Source organism: Neofelis nebulosa, chromosome 1 (genome assembly GCF_028018385.1).
Source record: "Neofelis nebulosa isolate mNeoNeb1 chromosome 1, mNeoNeb1.pri, whole genome shotgun sequence".
NCBI lineage: Eukaryota > Metazoa > Chordata > Mammalia > Carnivora > Felidae > Neofelis > Neofelis nebulosa.
The window spans coordinates 227163735-227184280 of NC_080782.1; the positions used below are offsets into that span (position 1 = coordinate 227163735).

Consider the following 20546-nt stretch of genomic DNA (forward strand, 5'->3'; position numbering starts at 1 on the left):
ACTTAATTCTTACAATACTTAATTGAAAGAAACTTACATAATTTTAAATGAATATTATTTACAACAATCTGTTTAGTAATCCATAAGAATATTAGAGATATGATCCTTCCACTCTTCCTCAATAAGGTGAACACTGGGACTCAAAAAAAAAAAAAGAAAAGAAAAGAAAAGAAAAAGGAAAGAAAGAGAGAGAGAGAAAAAAAGAAAGACCGAAACACATAAACTGGATGGTACCAGAGGAAAGCAATATCAGGTCTGTGTATAGTCTTAAGCACTAAATTTGGAAACAGGACTATAAAAAATCAAATATGAGTGAAATTGTCAGAGGCGCTGAGTGGCTCAGTTGGTTGAGTAACAGATTCTTGATTTCAGCACAGGTCACGATTCTAGGGTTGTGGGATAGAGCCCCCGCATCATGCACAGCATGGAGCCTGCCTGAGATTCTCTCTTTGTACCCCTCTCCCCTGCTCTGTCTCCTCTCTCTCTCAAATTAAAAAAGAATGAGTGAAATGGTCAGTTAATAAGAATTAACTGAGAGGGGAGCACACTCTCTTACTTTTTTTTTTTTTTTTTCCCAACGTTTTTTATTTATTTTTGGGACAGAGAGAGACAGAGCATGAACGGGGGAGGGGCAGAGAGAGAGGGAGACACAGAATCGGAAACAGGCTCCAGGCTCCGAGCCATCAGCCCAGAGCCCGACGCGGGGCTCGAACTCACGGACCGCGAGATCGTGACCTGGCTGAAGTCGGACGCTTAACCGACTGCGCCACCCAGGCGCCCCTCTCTTACTTTTTTTTTGAAGAAAAGCCCTCAGCCTTTCAAGAACATTCCTTATTTTCATTATAAGATTAAATTATACATTACTCTCTTTTCCAATTCTCATAGTTCTTCTTGTGCTGCAAAAATTCAGATCATCTATAGATGGTTAATTACTCCATATATAAAAATGTTTTGCATAAGGTGATATTAGGAAAACTGTAGAAGGTCTGAACAACAATGAATGTGGTATAATGCTGCCATAGCAGAATTTTACTTTTGCAAATGTTAATAACTTTGCCATTAAAAAAACGCTGGAGTGCTGGTCTTGGGTTCCATATGCTGTTAGAAGTTTTCCAGATGTCTGAGAAATATAATACCATTCATTTGAATCTCTCTATAGTTAAGCCATCTGGTACAGTTAAGTACCAGAAGCTTTACAATTATTCACAATTCTGTTACATAGAATGCCATTTTTACTATTGGGGAATAAACTGATATCACAGATATGCTGTTAGTAAATCTGAAAAAGTTCTCCCGTAATGGAGACAGACGTTGATGTTCCTATGAAGATGTTGTGTCACTTATTACTGCCTATGCTCATCAACACAATGATGGTACAAACGGTTTGCTATCCTGAACATCCATAATTTCGCTGAAATTTGGATTCTGCATACTTTGTAATATGGTAACTTTATTGTAATATGACATATAAAGTTATATCCTTTGGTAGAAATCATGGCCTTGCCTATACTCTGGTGGTGTCACCAGAGAAGATTCAGGGTTTGAGTGGCTCTTCAAAAACTTTGATGCATGTTACAACCTAATAGCTTTAGCAGTGTGGAAGGGACAAGAGCATCAGAAATTCAACGCAGCTGGAATAAATGATACAAATATACCCTCCTTAATGTCTGGCACGTTGTCACAGGTTAGGGAGTACCCTATATTTGATCCTAGTTCTTCTTCCCTTCTGGAATTATCACGGTCAGAGTAGGATTTAAACATTGAGTAAATCTTTACTGAGCATGCAAAATGTTCCAGGAGCTCTTTCAGCCATGGTGAGGTTACAAAGTCGAATAAAGTGTAATTCTGCCTTTAAGGAACTCACTCGAGTCTCCATGCCATGACTGATCACTTTATTTGTTGGGTGTATGGACTCTGTTTGCTTCCAGCTTGACAGGTGCCTCTGAGGGAATGAATCCCCAGAATCAGGTGGTAAAATTTTAAACTTCCGTATGTTCTTAAAATACACACATTTAATAAACATTTATGAAATATTTTTAACGTGCAAGCTTTCCAGCATTGAAAACAATAAAGGAATAAAAAAAATGAAACAAAAGAGGAAAAATACCCTTAAGAAACTTGGGGGCTAGTCAAAATTACGGAAATGTAACAAACTGTAAAGTAAAATGATAATAAGGGTTATAAAAGGGAAGGGTAGCTTGGCTCTTGGGGAGCACGTTAGCAGGAATGCCTAAATTCTGAAATTGTTGGGAGAGACTTCCTAGAGAAAAATATTTGAGCCAGTTCTTGCAAAGTGATTTCATACCTGTTCTCAGCTGAGATGAGAGTACTTTCCAGGTTTACAGGAAACTAGAACCCACACAAAAAGGCGTTGTATGTCCTGAACCATGTGATCACTTTTGGTGATACAAGAACTACGGTAAGCATGGCATACCAGAGCTTTTGAATCTTTGCATCAAAGTGGAAGGTTGTTGGCCTGTCCCCAAGAATGTTATCTAGAAGTTGCCTAAAACCTCTTCAGTTTGAAAGAGTTTTAACAAACCTAACGATATTTGGAAGACTCAGAGTTACTACATATCCTGTCCTTGTGCTGCCACTTGATATGAGCTCAGTTTAGAGCTTTGATCTGCAGTTTAGAAATGATGACTTTTATCTTGGTATTGAGAAGCCCTCAATGTCAGGGCTTCTACACTATTTAATATCTCCTTCCAGATCTCCATCATGTACTTCTAGTGAGAACCATGTATGAGTAAGGCTACGTGCAAAGGACTGAAAATGCCAAAAGTCTAAGTATATGGTTCCTATTCCTGAGGGATTTAGAAGGTAGCTGGGGAGACGGGATATTTTAAGAATAGCAACCTGGGGTGCCTGAGGCTCAATCAGTTAAGCCTCTGACTCTTTGCTTCAGGCCAGGTCATGATCTCACGTTTGTGGGATGGAGTCCCACATTGGGCTCTGCATTGACAGTGTGGAGCCTGTGTAGGATTCTCTTTCCCTCTATCTATGACTCTCTGTCCCCCTCTCTCTCTCTCAAAATAAATAAATAAACTTTAAAAAATGAACCGCAACCTACATTTAAAATGGCAAATCCGTGGTTAGCTCTGTGACAAAGGAAGAGGATAGACTATAAGTGCCACAGATTTTCACAGAGGTATTAAACCACGAAAGCCAAAGAAATAAGAAAAGCTCCTGAGGTAGAGGTTGAAAGATGGTTTAGAAAGAAGAGAAATTCTAAGCTTACTTTAAGTCAAAATTCTGAGAGAGAGAGAGAGAGAGAGAGAGAGAGAAGAAGAAGAAGAAGAAGAAGAAGAAACAAAAGAAGAAGAAGAAGAAGAATAGAAGGAGGAGGAGGAGGGTGAGGAAGAAGAAGAAACGGGTATTTATGTTTCCACTCAAGGAAATGATGAGTAGACATTTTGGCAACAGTGGACACTCGGTTAAAAAGTGCAATAACATTAAAAAGGTAGATACAGGCCATGCTGTGCAAGACTTTGAACTTTGTCCCACACATGAGAGACAAAAATGGGAGCTTGAGAGCAGGGTGATGGCATATCTAAAGTAGTATGTGGGGGAGATTAAAAGAGGGTTTTTGATGTAGGAGCCTAGGTACCATATAGGAATAAAGACCCAACTAGGATACTGACTAGAGAAGAAAAAGGATGTCAGTGGGAGCCATTAGAGAGATTCGGCAGTATCCTGTACCTGGGTTTTTCGATTTCTACTTCATCTCTACCCAAAATGTAAATGTCTTTGACCTGTTTACTTGGGCCTGTTCTCTGCTCTTTACTAATATATTTATGATGATATCAAGTCAGCATACTTCTTTTTTTTTTTTTAATTTTTTTTTAACATTTATTTATTTTTGAGACAGAGAGAAACAGAGCATGAACAGGGGAGGGGCAGAGAGAGAGGGAGACACAGAATCTGAAACAGGCTCCAGGCTCTGAGCTGTCAGCACAGAGCCCGACGCGGGGCTCGAACTCACGGACCGTGAGATCGTGACCTGAGCCGAAGTTGGCCGCTTAACCAACTGAGCCACCCAGGCGCCCCAAGTCAGCATACTTCTGTCAGGGCAAACTGATTGCCTTTTAATAAGGGCTTATGAAATATATATATATTTTAATCAAAAAAAGTGATATAAACAGCAGAACTGCAAGTCTTGAGGCAAGCCTGGAGGAGATTTTGAATTTAGATGACTGAGCCTGTTTGCTTCGGTGCAGTAGATTCTGGCATGGAAATCTTTTTTTATGTGAAAAAATGGTACAACATAAGGGGACTAGCACAACTCTCAGAAAGATGACAAATGACAGTAGAAAATACTAATACGTAGAAACAATGCATAATGTATTTTCCCCTTTTCTTTGTTTTGATAAAACTAAAATGTTGGAAAGAATACATTTTAGGAAGAATTTAATTAAATAAAAAACTTATGAAAGACTAAATAAAATATCCACGAAATAAAAGATTGTTGAACAAGAAAGAATAGCAAATACACAAAATAACTTTCCGTTATGTTGCAGAGTGAACAGGCTGAAAATAAAAATGCATGGCCGTATGGAAAAAGAAATGTAAGGCTTTTTCTTTTTATTTCTGTTTTGTAATGTATTTTTTATTTTTTTAATGTTTACTTATTTTTGAGAGAGAGAGAGAGAGAGCTTAGTGAGAGAGGGGCAGAGAGAGAGGGAGGCACAGAATCTGAAGCAGGCTCCAGGCTCTGAGCTGTCAGCACAGAGCCTGATGCAGGGCTTGAACTCGTGAACCATGAGATCATGACCTGAGTGAAAGTCTGATGCTTAACCGACTGAGCCACCCAGGAGCCCCAGAAATGTAAGGCTTTGATTAAGCGAAACACAAGATACGTAGTAGATATCTCATGCTTGAACACCTCCAAGCACCCTCTGGAGGCATGATAAACATTGTTTGAACTTAACCAATTTGCCTTTTAAAATACACTCATTTACATATCATTCAAAATGTATATATGTATGCAAATGATTGGGGAAAGAAACTACGGAGATCCCGTTGTCCAATAACCTCATTTCACAGATGTCAAAGTAGAGACCCCGGAAGGTCAAGAGACTTGACTGAACACAGGACTAGATAGGGAATGACACAGTAGTCCCAGCTTCACATGCAACCACTGCAATGTCTCTCTTTGTATCCTGGTTTTTATTGTTGGTTTTGATGATAGTGTCTTGACCTTAACTCTTTAACATTCAAAGCAAAGCTCTATGTTTTGTTTTCTTCCAGAAAGCCTTTCCTGACTGTAACAGTCAGGATAATGGACCCCACGGATGTTTGCATCAAAATCTCTAGAATCAGAGCACCTGGGTGGCTCAGTTCCCTTGAGCAACCGACTTTGGCTCAGGTCATGATCTTGTGGCTTGTGAGTTGAGGCCCTATATCGGGCTCGATGCTTTCAGCCTGCTTTAGATCCTCTGTTCCCCTCTCTCTGCCCCTCCCCAACTTGTGCTCTCCCCAAAATAAATAAATATTTTTTAAAAAATCTCCAGAATCTGTGAATATGATACCTTACGTGGCAAAAGGCATTTTGAAGATGCGATGCAATCAAAGGTCTTGAGATAAGATTATCCTGAGTTATCCTGAGTGGGCCCCAAATAATCATCGAGTCCTTTAAATGTTGAAGATGAGACCAAAGAAGGAGCGTCAGAACAATACAGCACAGGAAAGACCTGGCCAGCCATTGTTGTCTTTCAAGATGGAAGGGGGCCATCTTGAAAGGAATGGAAAGGAACGTGAGAAGCTGCAAGATGCTGGAAGAGGAAAGGTGATGGATGATCTCTTCAACCTACAGAAGGAACAGAGCCCTACTAACACCTTGATTTTACCCCCAATAAATCCCATTTTGAACTTCTGACTTCAGGAACGTAAGATAATACACGTGTGTTATTTTAAGCCACCAAATCTGTGGTAATTTGTTACAGCAGCAATAGGAAACTAATACAGTGACTGTTCTAGCTTTCAGATCGTTTACTCCAACATAAGCTTTTCATTGTCTGTTATCATTAGTTTTTAATTTAAATATCTTTCCACAAATAAGTAACGGGCTCTTTAAAGCTGATGCCCTATAATAGAGACTTGGACACTTTGCTATTTCTAAAATTAGCAATTTGTACCCTCGGGAAAGTTACTCAACCTTTTACAGTTTTAATTTTCTAACTGTCAAATGGTTATTACAAAACCTTATCTTGAGGAATTTTGTGAGGATTAGCTATAATGAAATCATTCCAAGTTAAACTCTATGACTGGCAAAATGAAAATATTTAAACACATCCTTTAATGTAAAATTAATTGCACTAATAATGCACATATTTTTAAACGAATAAATTAACAAAAATCATGCTAAATGATTTATGAAACATAATAAATCCTAAGTAGCTATAAATAACATAGCATTAGTCTTCAGTATGACCATTATTTTTCTTCTATGTATTCCTTGTAAACTTTATTATGGTTTTATTCTACAGACCCATCCCTGGGGTGGCAGTGAATTTTGGAACAGAGGTAGAAATTATAATGGGCTGTGAATGGGAGAGAGTATGTTACATATATCTCAACATTTATAGGAGCTACATTTTGGCAGTTATTTCCTATATCACTATTCCGTTAGTCTTTAACAATTGCGGCCATGTGTTGCTACTAATTTTTACATGTAAATATCCTAATAGATGTAACATATGTATAGATGGTATGCTATGTATGCTAATATATGTATAGAAAGAGTTTTAGGTTGGTGATTAAAACTGGGTTTGAATCTGACTCTTACTAAGTAGATAAACCAAGGTCCTTTAATTAACATATGAATTAAAATGAGGATTTTTACTGAATATGCAGCATCGATGAGATGTTGTATATGAAAGCATCTCTTTAGTACAACCTGTTACCCAGAATGTTCCCATAAATATTATTTTATTTTCTCTTCGAAGATGGGCATCATGCTTTTGATTCCTTAAGTGTCTCTCCTTATGATAAGCTAAGAAGCTCCAAATAAAAATTTGTTGCAACTGAGAATTGTGATCTATCTAATTAAGATAATAAAATAAATCAGAGAAATCACCATGGAATGTATATTTAATAGTAGCAAGGAAATAGTGGAACGCCTACATTTTGTGGACTTATTTTGTCAACAGTCAATTATTATATATTAGGGGTCAGATATACTTTGGAATTCTGATATATTGTGCCTTTTCTCAAAATGTGCTTCCACACAGGGAATTTACATATGGTCTGGAAATATGGTGTTTAGAAAATCTGCTTTTTCATTTAATCTTTAAAATAAAATTATATGTAATAAAAATTTGTTAAAATGTAGCTTAAAAATGAAGACACAGAGAGATTAAGGCATTTAATTTTAATGTTTATTTATTTTTGAGAGACAGAGTGAGAGAGAGGAGGGGAGGGGCAGAGAGAGAGGGAGACACAGAATCCAAAGCAGGCTCCAGGCTCTGAGCTGTCAGCAGAGTCCAAAGCGGGGCTTGAACTTGTGAATCATGAGATCACGACCTGAGCCGAAGTCAGATGTTTAACGGACTGAGGCACCCAGGTGCCCCAAAGGCATTTAATTTTAAAACATTGTCTAAGGTTGCTTTACAAACAGTTTCTACTCCTAGTTCCTTCTCAACCTAAACTAATCTTGCTAGGTTAAAACTAAGGCCCTTTTCTTTCACTTCCAGGTTGAAAAATCTCTAATGACTTCCCATTATCTGGACAGTTAAACCCAAACTTCTCTGCTTAGCACTTAGACCCCTACACATTTATACCCCCAATTCATTTTCTGGCCATCTTTACTACTTAGCTAGCCTGTGGTCTAAGCAGCAGTCAAGTGACCTCTTCTCTTTCCTTAATTCAGACATTTTCTGCCTGAATTGTCTGCCCAAATGCCAGACATTTGGGTTTTTGTTTTTAAGTTTTATTAATTTATTTTGAAAGAGAGAGAGAGAGAGAGAGAGAGAGAGAGAGCATGAGCAGGGGAGGAGCAGAGAGAGAGGGAGAGAGAAAATCCCAAGCAGACTCCTCACTGCCAGCACAGAGCCCGACGTGGGGCTCAGACTCATGATCTGTGAGATCATGACCTGAGCCGAAGCCAAGAGTTGGTTGCTTAACCATCCGAGCCATAGAGCAGGTGCCCCCTGCCTCTATGACATTTGTAATGGAGTTCTCCCCGGTTGCAGTTTAACCTCTTTTTTCCCCTGAGAATCAATGTGTTCGTTAAGATTACAAATTCCATGTCTTCCCTGAAGTCTCTCAATTCCTATGAGATGACATTCACACCTCAGTTGCAGTTCCATAAAATCCATATATCTGTCTTGTAGACATTATATCTTGCCTTGTATTCTAGGTGTTAGTGATTTTATCTCACCACCCCCCACCTCACTGGACGTTCGCCACAAATGACTGAGGTGAAGAACTCATCATTGTGTCTCATTGTGTCTCATCATTGTGACACCGTATAGAACCTTGCTCAGAGTTGTAATCCAATAATTCATTTAATGGTATAATAAATCTTTTTGAGTGTCCACTATATGATAAATGAGAAAGTAGATGTTAGAACACAGAGATTAATAAAATGTTTGCTGCTCTGGCAGGATCTCTCTCATCAGGCCAGAACATTCATCCTTCATCACTGCATGAAGGTCACCAAGGACTCCCAGCTACTGTCTCCTCTGGAGAAATTCCCTGGCTTGAACAGGAATGCCTAGCCTAACAGGCAATGACTGACTGACCCAGATGCCGGTGACTCAAAATGAGTCGAGTTCTGTGGTATGATTCATGCCCTGGAGTCCTCGGTGCGTTCAGCCTGCAGGATGACTCCCCACTCAGAGGACATCCTTACTTAGCTCTTTTTCCTGTCATATCCTACTTCCTTCACATCCTTTGTTCTGAGAGTGTTTCCTTAATAAACCATGTGTATCTGCATTCCTACTCAGGCTCTCAGATGACCCAAACTGAAACAAAGCTGCACTAGTGTTATTCCAATAACCAAGAAACCAAAACCACCCATGTCCATCAATGGATGAATGCGTAAAGAAGATATATAGAAGATATACGCAATGGGATATTATTCAGCCACGAGAAAGCAGGAAGTCCTGCTGTTTGCCCCAAGTGGGGTGAACCCTGAGGGCATGATGCTAAGTGAGATAAGCCAGACAGAGAAACATAGATACTATATGGTATCATTTATATATGGGATCTAAAAGAGACAAACTCGGGGAAACAGAGTAGAGTGATGGTTCCAAAGAGTTGAGGGATGAAGGAAATGGGGAGAAAATGGCAAAAGGCTACAAACTTGGAGTTATAAGAGTATCAAGTTCCGGGATTTAATGTAGAGCATGGTCATTATCGCTGATAATGCTATGTTATGTCCTTAAAATTGCTAAGAGAATAAATCTTAAATATTCTAACCACAAATAGAAACGATAATCATGTGGCAGGATGAAAGTGCTACTAACGCTATGATGTTAATCATTTTGTAATATATAAATATAAATTGAGTAAACATACTGTACCCCTTAAACTTACACAATGTTTATGGCAGTTATTTTACCATAAGGATTTGATAGCTTTTTTTCAGAAAAGATTGCACCTTCCTTTAGCAGGCCATATGCCAGTAAAAGATACAGCCGTGCAGAATTATTCATATCTCCAAACGAGGAGCTCCCGTGAACTCGTTTATGTGGTTGCACCAGAAGAGAGCAACCACGTGTCTATATACCTGGGGGTGTCACAGAAGGCTTCACTGAACAGTGACTTTAAGGATAGCCTTGAAGAAGTTCCAAGAGTATGACAGGTAAAGCAATGGGAAAGGAAATAAATGCCCTGAATGGGGAACACTTGGCTTCTGATACGAGTTGACTCATTTTATTTTTTGGTCTCCTAGGCGGAAATTTCTCTCTAGGTAACAGTCAGTTCTCTCAACAGTCAGTTTTGCTGCAATAGTCAGTTTTCTCTCAGACACTAGATTTTTAAAAACTCGGGCCAGGAAATAATCGATTTCCTCTTGCAACTCTTTCCCCAAGGCCCATCTCCCACCAGTCAGCATGGCAGAAACAGAATGTTTAGGACTTGGGAGCATTGACCTTTGTATCTTCAGGTCCAAGTGCTCTTCCTGGTACATAAATCGTTGATCAATAAATGAGTAATAGGGAATGAAGCTAAAAATATAGGTCAGAGCCAGATCGAAGGACTATGTGTTTGAGGCCATAAGGGATGAATTGATCCTACGAGCACCCTGAAGTTTATAGGCAGTTTTGTCTTCCTATGAATGATGGACTGCGGACAGGGAAATCTTGTGCTAAAGAAACTAACTAATAATAATTACCCACTTCCCTTGACTATTTCTATGTGCCAGAAACTATACAAAGTGCTTTATGGAGATGTTATTGAATCTTCTTAGCAACACCATGACATAAACACTGGTATTCTTCCTCATTTTACAGGAAACCACTAGAAGGATTTAGAATAGGGATGTAGTTGATACATTCTGATTCGTGAGCATATTTCTGCCTACTGCATGGAGAATAGCTCACAGGAGGCAAGAGTGAAAGCAAGAACATCCATAAGGAGGCCTTTGCAACAGATCAGGGGAGAGATGATGTTGGCTTGGGCTACCGTTATAGTGGTGAGAATGACTAGATTCCAGATATACAGAATTTTGAACTTAGAGTCAACAGAGTTGCTGGTGTTTTGGGCAGCAGGTGTGAGAATGAGAAAGGGATGACACCACCGGTTTGTTTATTTATTTATTTATTTTTCCCCCTGAGCCATGAGGTGAATAGTACTGCCATTTACTGAGCTAGCGATAACTGAATGAGAAGCAGATTTGCTGGGAGTGGAGATTGAAAGTTCTATTTTTAACATGTGAATTTTGAGATGCCTTTTAGATTCAAATGGAGATGATGAATAGGCAGTTGGATATCCGGGTATGACATTCAGAAGAGAGGGAAGGCAGGAGATACACATTTGAGAGTTAACATAAGGTGGGTATTTAAAGATATGGCTCTAGATGGGACCACTTAGGGAGTGAGTGTCGAGAAGGAAGAAGAAAGTAATGAAGGCTGAGTGCTGTGACATTCCAACATTGAAATGTCAGGAAGAGAAGACACCAGATATTGAGACTGTGAAGGAATGATCGCAGGTGAGCGTGTGTAGTCCTAGAAACATTTTGAAAAGAAAAAAAAAAGGACCAATTCTTTTAACAAAATTAAGTAAGATATTTGTACATGAGGACACTGTTTCAGACATGGGTAATTTTACAGCAGGATATCTTTATTTTTTTTTAAGTTTATTCATTTTTGAGACAGAGAGTGTGAGGTAGGGGTAGAGAGAAAGAGAGAGGGAGAGAGAGAATCTCAGCACAGAGTCCAACATGGGGCTTGAGCTCACAAACCGTGAAATCATGATCTGAGCCAAAATCAATAGTCAGATGCTTAACCGACTGAGCCACCCAGGTGCCCCAGGATATCTTTAAATAGAACATGCCCAGAACTTTGGCTCTCTCTTTAAATTGATACAAATTTTGTGTTGTAACCTAGTTTCTGGTGAGCAGAACGCACCCTGAAAAATTCTAAGCAGCACCAAAGAAGTTAATTGTGTCAATAGGAAGGATGAAAGGATCCCAATTCTCTCCCCAATAATACACTTCTACACGTGAGGTTACTCAGATAAATATTTCCACAGGATAAGAGTGAGAAAAATAATGCTTTACATAAACACTCACCTTTACTGACAAAACCTTATATAGAACTCTCATGAATTTGGCTAGATAAAATCGATTTCTTTGTTGTAGGTGACAGGCAATCCAGAATCGAGAAGTGAAGCACATACCTGAGACTTGAGTCGTATGACCCAAAGCAAGGATGGTCTATTTTGAACAATGCTGGCTGCTGAGGAAGTCCAGATTTCCTCAGCTACATTGAGGCAGATTAGTCCAGAGCTAGAGAGAGAGTTTTCTGGTCTTCCCTCAAGAAGAATGAGATTCTAAAACATAGCTTATTTTTTTATGATTCTTTGGAGGAAGCCCACCCAAATGGAGACAGAGCAGAAAAAAAAAAAAAAAAAAAGAGATGTGCATGAACTTGTCTTTGCTGGAAAGAGCAGTTCTTTTCCCCTTATGACTCTGGATCCAGGGTTCTTTTTCCTTCCCAACTGGACACTAAAGCATCTCTCCTCCTTGTACAACATAGGTAAGCTGTGGAGAATGGAGAAGGGGATATGTTAGAATAATCGTGTATACATTTCTTTCGCCCATATCTAGCCTTCCACCCAGGGCTTAGTGTGTGAGTATGATACACATTATACTGTTGATACACATATACGGTTGTGTACCCAGTGTCCAACACTCAGCAGTGTTTGTAATTTTCCCGGGGTGCTCTGCTCAATGAATAGCAAGCCAGCAGCTTTAGGAGGCTTACCTCCCCACATTTCTGAGTGTGTATCCTATTAACTTTAACTTTCCTATGCCCTGAAGTAAGGATTGAGAGAAGGGGATTTAAGAACACTCACTATTATCCATTTCTCCCCTTTCTTGTTTTCTCCTCTTTCTCCTCCAACTATACCATAAGGGCTTTCTAATTCTCTGCTCTAATTATGAAACACACTTGCTTCATAGCCTCCTTCTTTCCTGCTCTATAGACTTCCTATCTCCAGAATGATCCATTTTCTCCTTACTGTAAATCTCATGGCTTGGCTTAATAATAAGCCTACAAGATAGAAAAACATTTCATTAATGAAATATATATATATATATCTATATATATCACACGATTTTTTAAAATATGGTTTTGTTTTCTACCTTTTTTAAAAGGTAAAATTTTAAAGAGGGAAAAGAAACCTGTCTGGGCTTCAACTTTTTCATCTATAAAATGAAAGAATTAGAATAGATGATTTCTAAGTTATTTTTTAAATCAAAATTTCATAAATCAATTTCATCATCTGAGTGAAAAGAGAAAGTAACTTTAGTCTAGTGAATATACTAGAAAGGATGAAATTAGACCTAGTATTTTAAGCAAAACAAAGGTCATTGAAGTATTCGTTGTTAAGTCATAAATATTTGTACGTAACTGTGAGAAATTAACAATCTGCCCTCAAGAGTTAAAGAGAGATTGATGGAGCACTTTATACAATTTTAATAGCAATTTGGGGGAACAAAAAAATCTGCTAAACTGTATCTCAGAGCCCTGCAGAATTTACTTACTATAAAAGTTTCCAATCTAATGTGGTTGCCTTTCTTAGAGCAGGAAATAAGTATCCTTACTTTTCCGCTGTTTTACGGTATTGTTCTTTTCCCATCTGTACACCTATGGGACTATTCACAATGCTTGCACCCTCCCATTATGTCTTCGTAAATCAACTGAATTTCAGTGAAAAATCATCAAAGACTGCATTATTTTTCCCAATTGTTAAGCTATCTATGTTTCAAAGCACAAAGAAATGGACACGAGGGCAAAGTAACCAGAAACGAATAATGAAATAAATGAATAAAACTGAACTTGGCTAATCTTTAACATAGGCTACACATCAGTGAACTAATGTTTTACTACAGCATAGGTGCCTTTTTCAGAAAAGCATAGTTTTAACTATCGTCAGTTAAATTGAGATGCATTGACCCCTGTCGGAGAGGAAATACTTTTTTTAGTGAAGGACGTCAGGATAGATGCCACAGAATAAGAGGGTCCAGGGATAAGCAAAGAAAGAGCTTTTTAAGGGAAAGGCAGCAGGTATAAAAAGTCCCCTCACTTACTTTACAAGTTGCCATGAGAACTCTCATGGTATTGCTGACTGGGGCACCTCTGGGCCCTACCGGGGTCTTCAGAGCAGCTCTGCATTTCTGTCGAGTGAAAAGGGATTAGGTTGTATTTAAAGGATCCTAAATCACCTTGAAGTATTTACTCTGAATCTGGGCAGTCTCTTGTTCCATATGCTTTCAAACGAGAAGGTGAAGGAGCGGAGGGCAGCTTCTAAGAACATTGCTTTATTTTAAATATAAATGATCTTTTCCCCTTTTGGAAGCATGCTCTAAAAATACTAAGAGGAGTCTGATCCCCTGATCCTAAGTCTACCACATAGCTAATGCAGATCTGAGTTAAGCTCCAACCTCATCTAAGTGCAAACATTTATAAGAAAAGTCTGGGGTATTAAAAAAACACTGAAAAAAAAAACCCACCTTGTGATCTGAAATGCTGTAAGGAGTCCAATATCCCTCTATGGCCATTATGACCCAATGTGCTCTCTGCTCTCCAGGGATAATTCCTGGTCTCGAAATGTGACTTCAAGCTGTTGAAAACTTCACCATATCAAACATGAAGAATTCTTAGAAATGAAGGTAGAAAATAATGAAAAAATTTAGAAAAAGAGGACATTTACTCTCCCCCTTTCTCACTAGCTGATAGAATCCTATTAATTATCACAAATCAACACTCAGATGAGGTTTTCACAGTTCTTCACATAGATAGGATTAGCTACTTTATTCGTGTTCTATACTTATAACTCAGTGTTTATGACTCTATAATAGGATGTTCCTCAATGCATTGTAACTATTTGGATACATACCACTGTTTGTAAGCCTATCTGTGCATGTGCTCAATATTTATGACTATTGAAGTGATTTGTGTCTGCAGGGTGTTTTCCACCAGATTGTGATTTGCTGAGCCACAAGAAAGAGGCGGTGTAGCATTATTCATTTTGGTATCTTCATGCACATGTTTAAACAGATGATTCTATGACGGGATTTGCAATACCCTTTTCTCAATACTATTTTTAATACTATTTATTTATTGAAAAAAGTTATTGGCGTCCAGATTTTCAACAGAATGAAGTCTGCTATTCAAGCATTCAAGATATCCAAAGTTATTCTAGAGTCAGACATGTGGTTCTAGTAGTCTCGTTTACTGTTTTAGAAACAATGTGATCCTACCTAGACACTTTCCCCAAAATAAACACTATGCTGTAGCAAGAATGGCTTTCTCTGTGTCCCTAAACACAACATGTCTGAACTCAAGTTCTAATAACCAGGTGGAGTAGCCTCACCATTTTAATTACATAGAGCTTAGTATTGAAAGAGCACACTTCGATTCTTTATCACAGTTGTTCAGTTAGGATCATTTCTTCCCATAGATGAAAAAATTTCTGTAAGTCTTTGCTAATAACCTGTATTTCAATGTTAACTCCTTCAGACTAAATGGGACCAAAAAAAGTCATTAATTAAATAGTGCATTGTGTTGGGAACAAGAGATATTTGACATCTGAATAAATTACAATTTTTCTTCTTGTTTTTTTTTTGAAGTTTATTTATTTTGAGAGAGAGAGAGAGAGCAAGCAGGGGAGGGTCAGAAAGAGAGGGAGGGAGGGAGAGAGGGAGAGAATCTCAAGCAGGCTCCACACTGTCAGCATGGAGCCCGACACAGAACTCGATCCCACAAACCAACTGTGAGATCATGACCTGAGCCAAAATCAAGAGTCAGACATTTAATTGACTGAGCCACCCAAGCACCCCCAATTTTCCTTCTTAATAGATGTGTGCGTAACAATAAACAAGTTCCTTAATATAAGATACAATCTCATTATCTGTAAAATGATGATAGTAATACCTACCTTGAGGAGCTGCAGGAAAATAAGATAATACACGTAACAACACTGCATTTAATATGTACTTAATAAACGCTAAATCTTACTATCATCACACACTTGTTATATTCAATCCCTCCTTTGATCTTCAAAGACGTAAGAATTGCATGCATGTTTTTTGAAAGAGAAAACAGTAAATTCAAGACTCAGAAGAAAACATTTCTTCCAAAAGTAATTCTCTGCAAAATAAAAATTTAGAAAAATTGTACTCTTTTTGAAATAAGAATTGAAATATATAAGAAGGGAATTAGTTGATATAAGAAGGCAACTAGAAAGTTAGGATAGTAAGGATACTATGAATTCAGTAGCAGAATTGAAATTAATATTGCAGGAAGCAAAAGTAGAAATGACACCAGTGATGATCAAATTACTGAATTAAACATTCAGTACAAAATAAGAACCAATTCCAAGTTAAAAAAAAAAAGAAAATACAATCTTAAAACATGTGCAAGAAGTTTATGAGAATACGAATTTTATTCATTTACATTTTTGAAAAAATTGTACAAAGTGGAAAGAAATTTCAGAACCTAGAGAAGAGATTCTTTATCTTACTAGAAAGGAAGATTCTAAAATTGACGAAGAAGAAGCCAATGTGAACAGTAAAGACAAAAACATTAGGAAATTATTTTGGCCAGTGTTTTGTGAATGCACTTATGAGATAAATAAGAAAAAGTGATCATCATGACAGGAAAATAATCTTCAGACAAAAATGTGAAGGCAGTTTCCAAAAAAAGAAACTGAATAAATAGATATTTATAAAATACCCATTTGTAAAAATTTTTGTAAAAAGAGTAACATTTGCTATTTAATTTATCTTTAATTTTTTTTCCAAATTAACACATATTAAGAATGATAACATCGGGGCGCCTGGGTGGCTCAGTCGGTTAAGCATCCAACTTCAACTCAGGTCACGATCTCCCGGTCCGTGAGTTCGAGCCCCATGTCGGGCTCTGGGCTGATGGCTCAGAGCCTGGAGCCTGCTTCAGATTCTGTGTCTCCCTCTCTCTCTGTCCCTCCCCCGTTCATGCTCTGTCTCTCTCTGTCTCAAAAATAAATAAACGTTAAAAAAAAATTAAAAAAAAAAAAAAAAGAATGATAACACCTAGTGTTGGCGAGAGGTACAATAGCCATTCTGGTACACATTTGGTGGGAGGGAAAATTAAAATATTTTCAGAGTACTACTTGGAAAGTTATCAGAAGATCCTAAAAAGTAGCTTCCCTTTAACTAAGGAGTTTTTTTTTTTTCCCAGTCTTATTGTAAGGATAAAATTGTGCAAATATATAGCATGAAGGTAATCGTCACAGGATGATTGACAGTAATGGAAAATCGGGAACAAATGGTTAACAAATAGAGCTTAGCTTCTTTAACCATCATAATGATGAAAAGAAGCAAGCACTATGCAGTGTTTACTATATGGCACCTTTCAAGGTTTTATACATGCATTATTACATTTCATCCTTGCGATGTAACCACACATTGTGTTATAATTTTATCTTGTCTGCCATTTTGCAGATAAGGTTTTACAAAAAACTACACAGGACACACTGTCAGCAGAGGGTAATGAGACAATCCAGGCATTCTGACATCAGAACCTAGGTCCTTTCTATTTTATACATGGTCTTTCCTGTATTGGAATATTTTGCAGGCTTTAAGCCTGTATTTATTTATTGATATGGAAACTTGATTATAAAATACTGTGTGTTTATCTTCATAACTCTATGTAAAGCTATGTTGTATTAGTCCATTTGGGCTGCCGTAACAAAAGCACCACAGTCTGGGTGACTTACGAACAACAAAAGTTAGTTTCTCACGGCTCTGGAGGCTGGGAAGTCCACCGTCAAGGTGACCCAGATGCTGCAGATCCGGTGTCTGGTGAGGGGCCGGCTTCCTTCTGAGGGTCTTGTCGCTGTGCCCTCGCGCGGTACAAGGGCTGAAGGACCCTCTGAGGTCGCTTTTATAAAGGCACTGATCCCGTTCAAGGAGGCTCTGCTTTTGTGACCCAATCACCTCCCGACGCTGCCACCTCCTACTATTATGACACAGAGGATGAGGTAGCAGCGTGTGACTTCGGGGAAGCGACAAAGTCCAGTCTGTAGCCTATGCCTGTATCTGTGTATTTGTAATCCTACACGCAGACATACTCATATTTGCATCTAGGAAGAAATGAAGAAACTCTAACCCGAAATATTAGCAAGAATGTCCCTGCCTGGTGGGATTCGTGATGATTTCTAATATTTTTTTTCTGCCTATTTTCATTACCGGTTTTTGCCTAATGAGCATTTATTCTTATGTAATGAAGTCGTTAAAATAGACACTTATGTTCAAATAGAAAATTTTGTACCATATAAAAATGCTTTTTATTGGATGATATAAAAATATTTTTTTAATGTTTATTTTTGAGAGAAAGAGAGAGTGCAAGCGAGGGAGGGGCAGAGAGATGAAGACAGAATCGGAAGCAGGCTCCAGGCTCCGCCAGAACTGTCAGCACAGAGCCGGAGGTGGGGCCCGAACTCTGGAACTGCAAGATCATGACCTGAGCCAAAGTCAGACGCTCAAGGGACTGAGCCACCCAGGTGCCCCGAATGACATAAAAATACTAACAGTGGTAGAACTCTGGTTAATGTCTCTCATGTTTATCTTTTAGTTCAATATTTTTATATCGTATGATGCAATGAGAAAAAGCCTTTAAAATTAGCACACACTATTCAAAATGTAGTATTTATTCAGCATCGTTAAAAATACATACTTAGGCATAGAATCAAAGGCAAGATGGCAAAATGTTGATGAAACTGTGTTATAAACCATGTATAATTTTCTTTAAAAAATTTTTTAATGTTTATTTTTGAGATTGAGAGAGAGAGAGAGAGAAAGGGAGAGGCAGGAAAGAGGGAGACACAGAATCCAAAGCAGGCTGCAGGCTCTGAGGTGTCAGCACAGAGTCCGACTCGGGGCTCGAACTCACAAACCGAGAGATCATGACCTGAGCTGAAATTGGATGCTTGACCGACTGAGCCACCCAGGCTCCCCAACCACGTATAATTTTCTCTTCTTCATATGTGTTTGCAAAACATTCTAAGAATGTTTACACAGTATTATGTTTAAATATTTAGACAATGAATTAATATTGATCTGAGTATTATTATTCAGTATCATCTTGTTTATCCTAAGATATGATAAGTGTTAATACAAACTTTTGGGAGAATTATTTATATGATTTAAATAATTTTATTTACATTCCTCGCCAGCCCCTATGTTATCTGTAGTAATATCAGTAAGAGTGTTTTGGGCTTCAAGTATTATGTTTCAAGTTTCCAACAGCTGGGTATACCTAATGCTCTTAACATTTATTAAAAATCACAAAATTCACCTTTCAATGAAGAATTTCTTAGTATAAGTTTTTGGAGACTTCTGGCATAGCTCTTCTAAAATGCAAGTCTTCAAAGAGCACTGGAATGATGATCTCATTAATTTCTCCCAGAGTCCTGAGAGGTAAATGACAAGTCTGACCTATGAGATGGATTAGTGAGCATTTTCATTAAGTCCCTGGCAGACACTGAGGAGGTGACCAGCACTTAGCCAGATGGAATTAAAAATTAAAAGACTCTTTAGAGAAATAACTAGAATGCTACAGAATGGAATTTTAGAGAGACTAATTCTGTGCAGTAACGAGAATGAATGTGCACTGGAAATAGGAAACAAAGAACAAATTGAGAATTAGAAATTATAAGTAAAAGACAAAAAAGGAAAACATATACATACTTTATATATTTTTTTAATTAGAAGGATGTCAGATTTCCATACAGCAGAAATTTAGCTCCCACAGTATATTTAGTGGTTGTCACATTCTCCCTGCAGCACATTTTCTAGTTTGTCTCCAACCTGAGAGAAACTAGGAAAAGTTCAAACACAGACCAAGAAAAGTTCTTATATAAGAAAGAGATTGAAAATACAGGATGTTTTAGAGGAGATTAAAACACTTTGTGCTGATTTTGAATGGCAGAGAAAGGGCAATATTTGTAATAAATTTTAAGTACGAGAAAGGTTATAAAAAACGGAGACTTTATGATCTTATCTTCTCCAAAGGTCAAATAAATGTAAATAACTTCAAAAGGCATCCATAGTTATTTAAGAAAGAAAGAAAGAAAGAAAGAAAGAAAGAAAGCAAGCTTTTAAACATTACTGAGTGAATGATGCTGGAAAAGCTCAGAAGACCTGAGGGTGGGGCTTTTTGTATTTTTTTTAAAATTGTAGTAAAATAGAAACATAAAGTTTACCATTTTAACCAGTTTTAAGTTTATGAATATGCGGCATTGGTTATATTCACCGTGTTGTATAATCATCGCTACTCTATCCAAACATTTTCATTACCCCAAATGGAAAGTCTGTACTCATTAAGCAGTAATTCTCCACCCTCCCTCCCCTGGACCTCTCCTGACCTCTAGTCTTTGTTCTGTCTCTATGAATCTGCCTATTCTAAGTATCATGTATAAGTGGAGTCATACATTATTCATACTTTTATGTCTGGCTTATTTCACTTAACACAATGTCTTTAAGGCTCTTTCGTGTGATAACGTGTTACTTTTTTGGGGGGCGCCTGGGTGGCTCAGTTGGTTGAGCATCGACTCTTGATTTCAGCTCAGGTCATGATCCTAGGGTGATGGGATCGAGCCCCGTGTGCAATCCCTGCTTGGGATTCTGTCTGTCCCGTTATCTCTGCAGCTCCTCCACAAGTTCTCTCTATCTGTCTCTCAAAATAAATAACTAAACTTTTTCTTTTAAAAAGAGAACTTATTCCTTTTTTTATGGTAGAATAATATTCCATTGTCTGTATGTATTACATTTAGTTTATCCATTCATCTGAGGGACTGGGGTTGTTTCCACTTCTGGGCTACTGTCAATAACG

General features: G+C 38.0%; 1 long non-coding RNA gene across 1 annotated transcript; it reads right to left on the bottom strand.

The window, feature by feature from the left end:
• Positions 1-11265: 11265 nt before the first annotated feature.
• Positions 11266-17621, bottom strand: LOC131486839 (uncharacterized). The gene is made up of 4 exons (XR_009249486.1): positions 17431-17621; positions 14183-14328; positions 13760-13846; positions 11266-12208 (listed from the first exon to the last, which is right to left on the bottom strand). It is a non-coding gene; the product is annotated as an uncharacterized LOC131486839 (long non-coding RNA).
• Positions 17622-20546: the final 2925 nt, after the last annotated feature.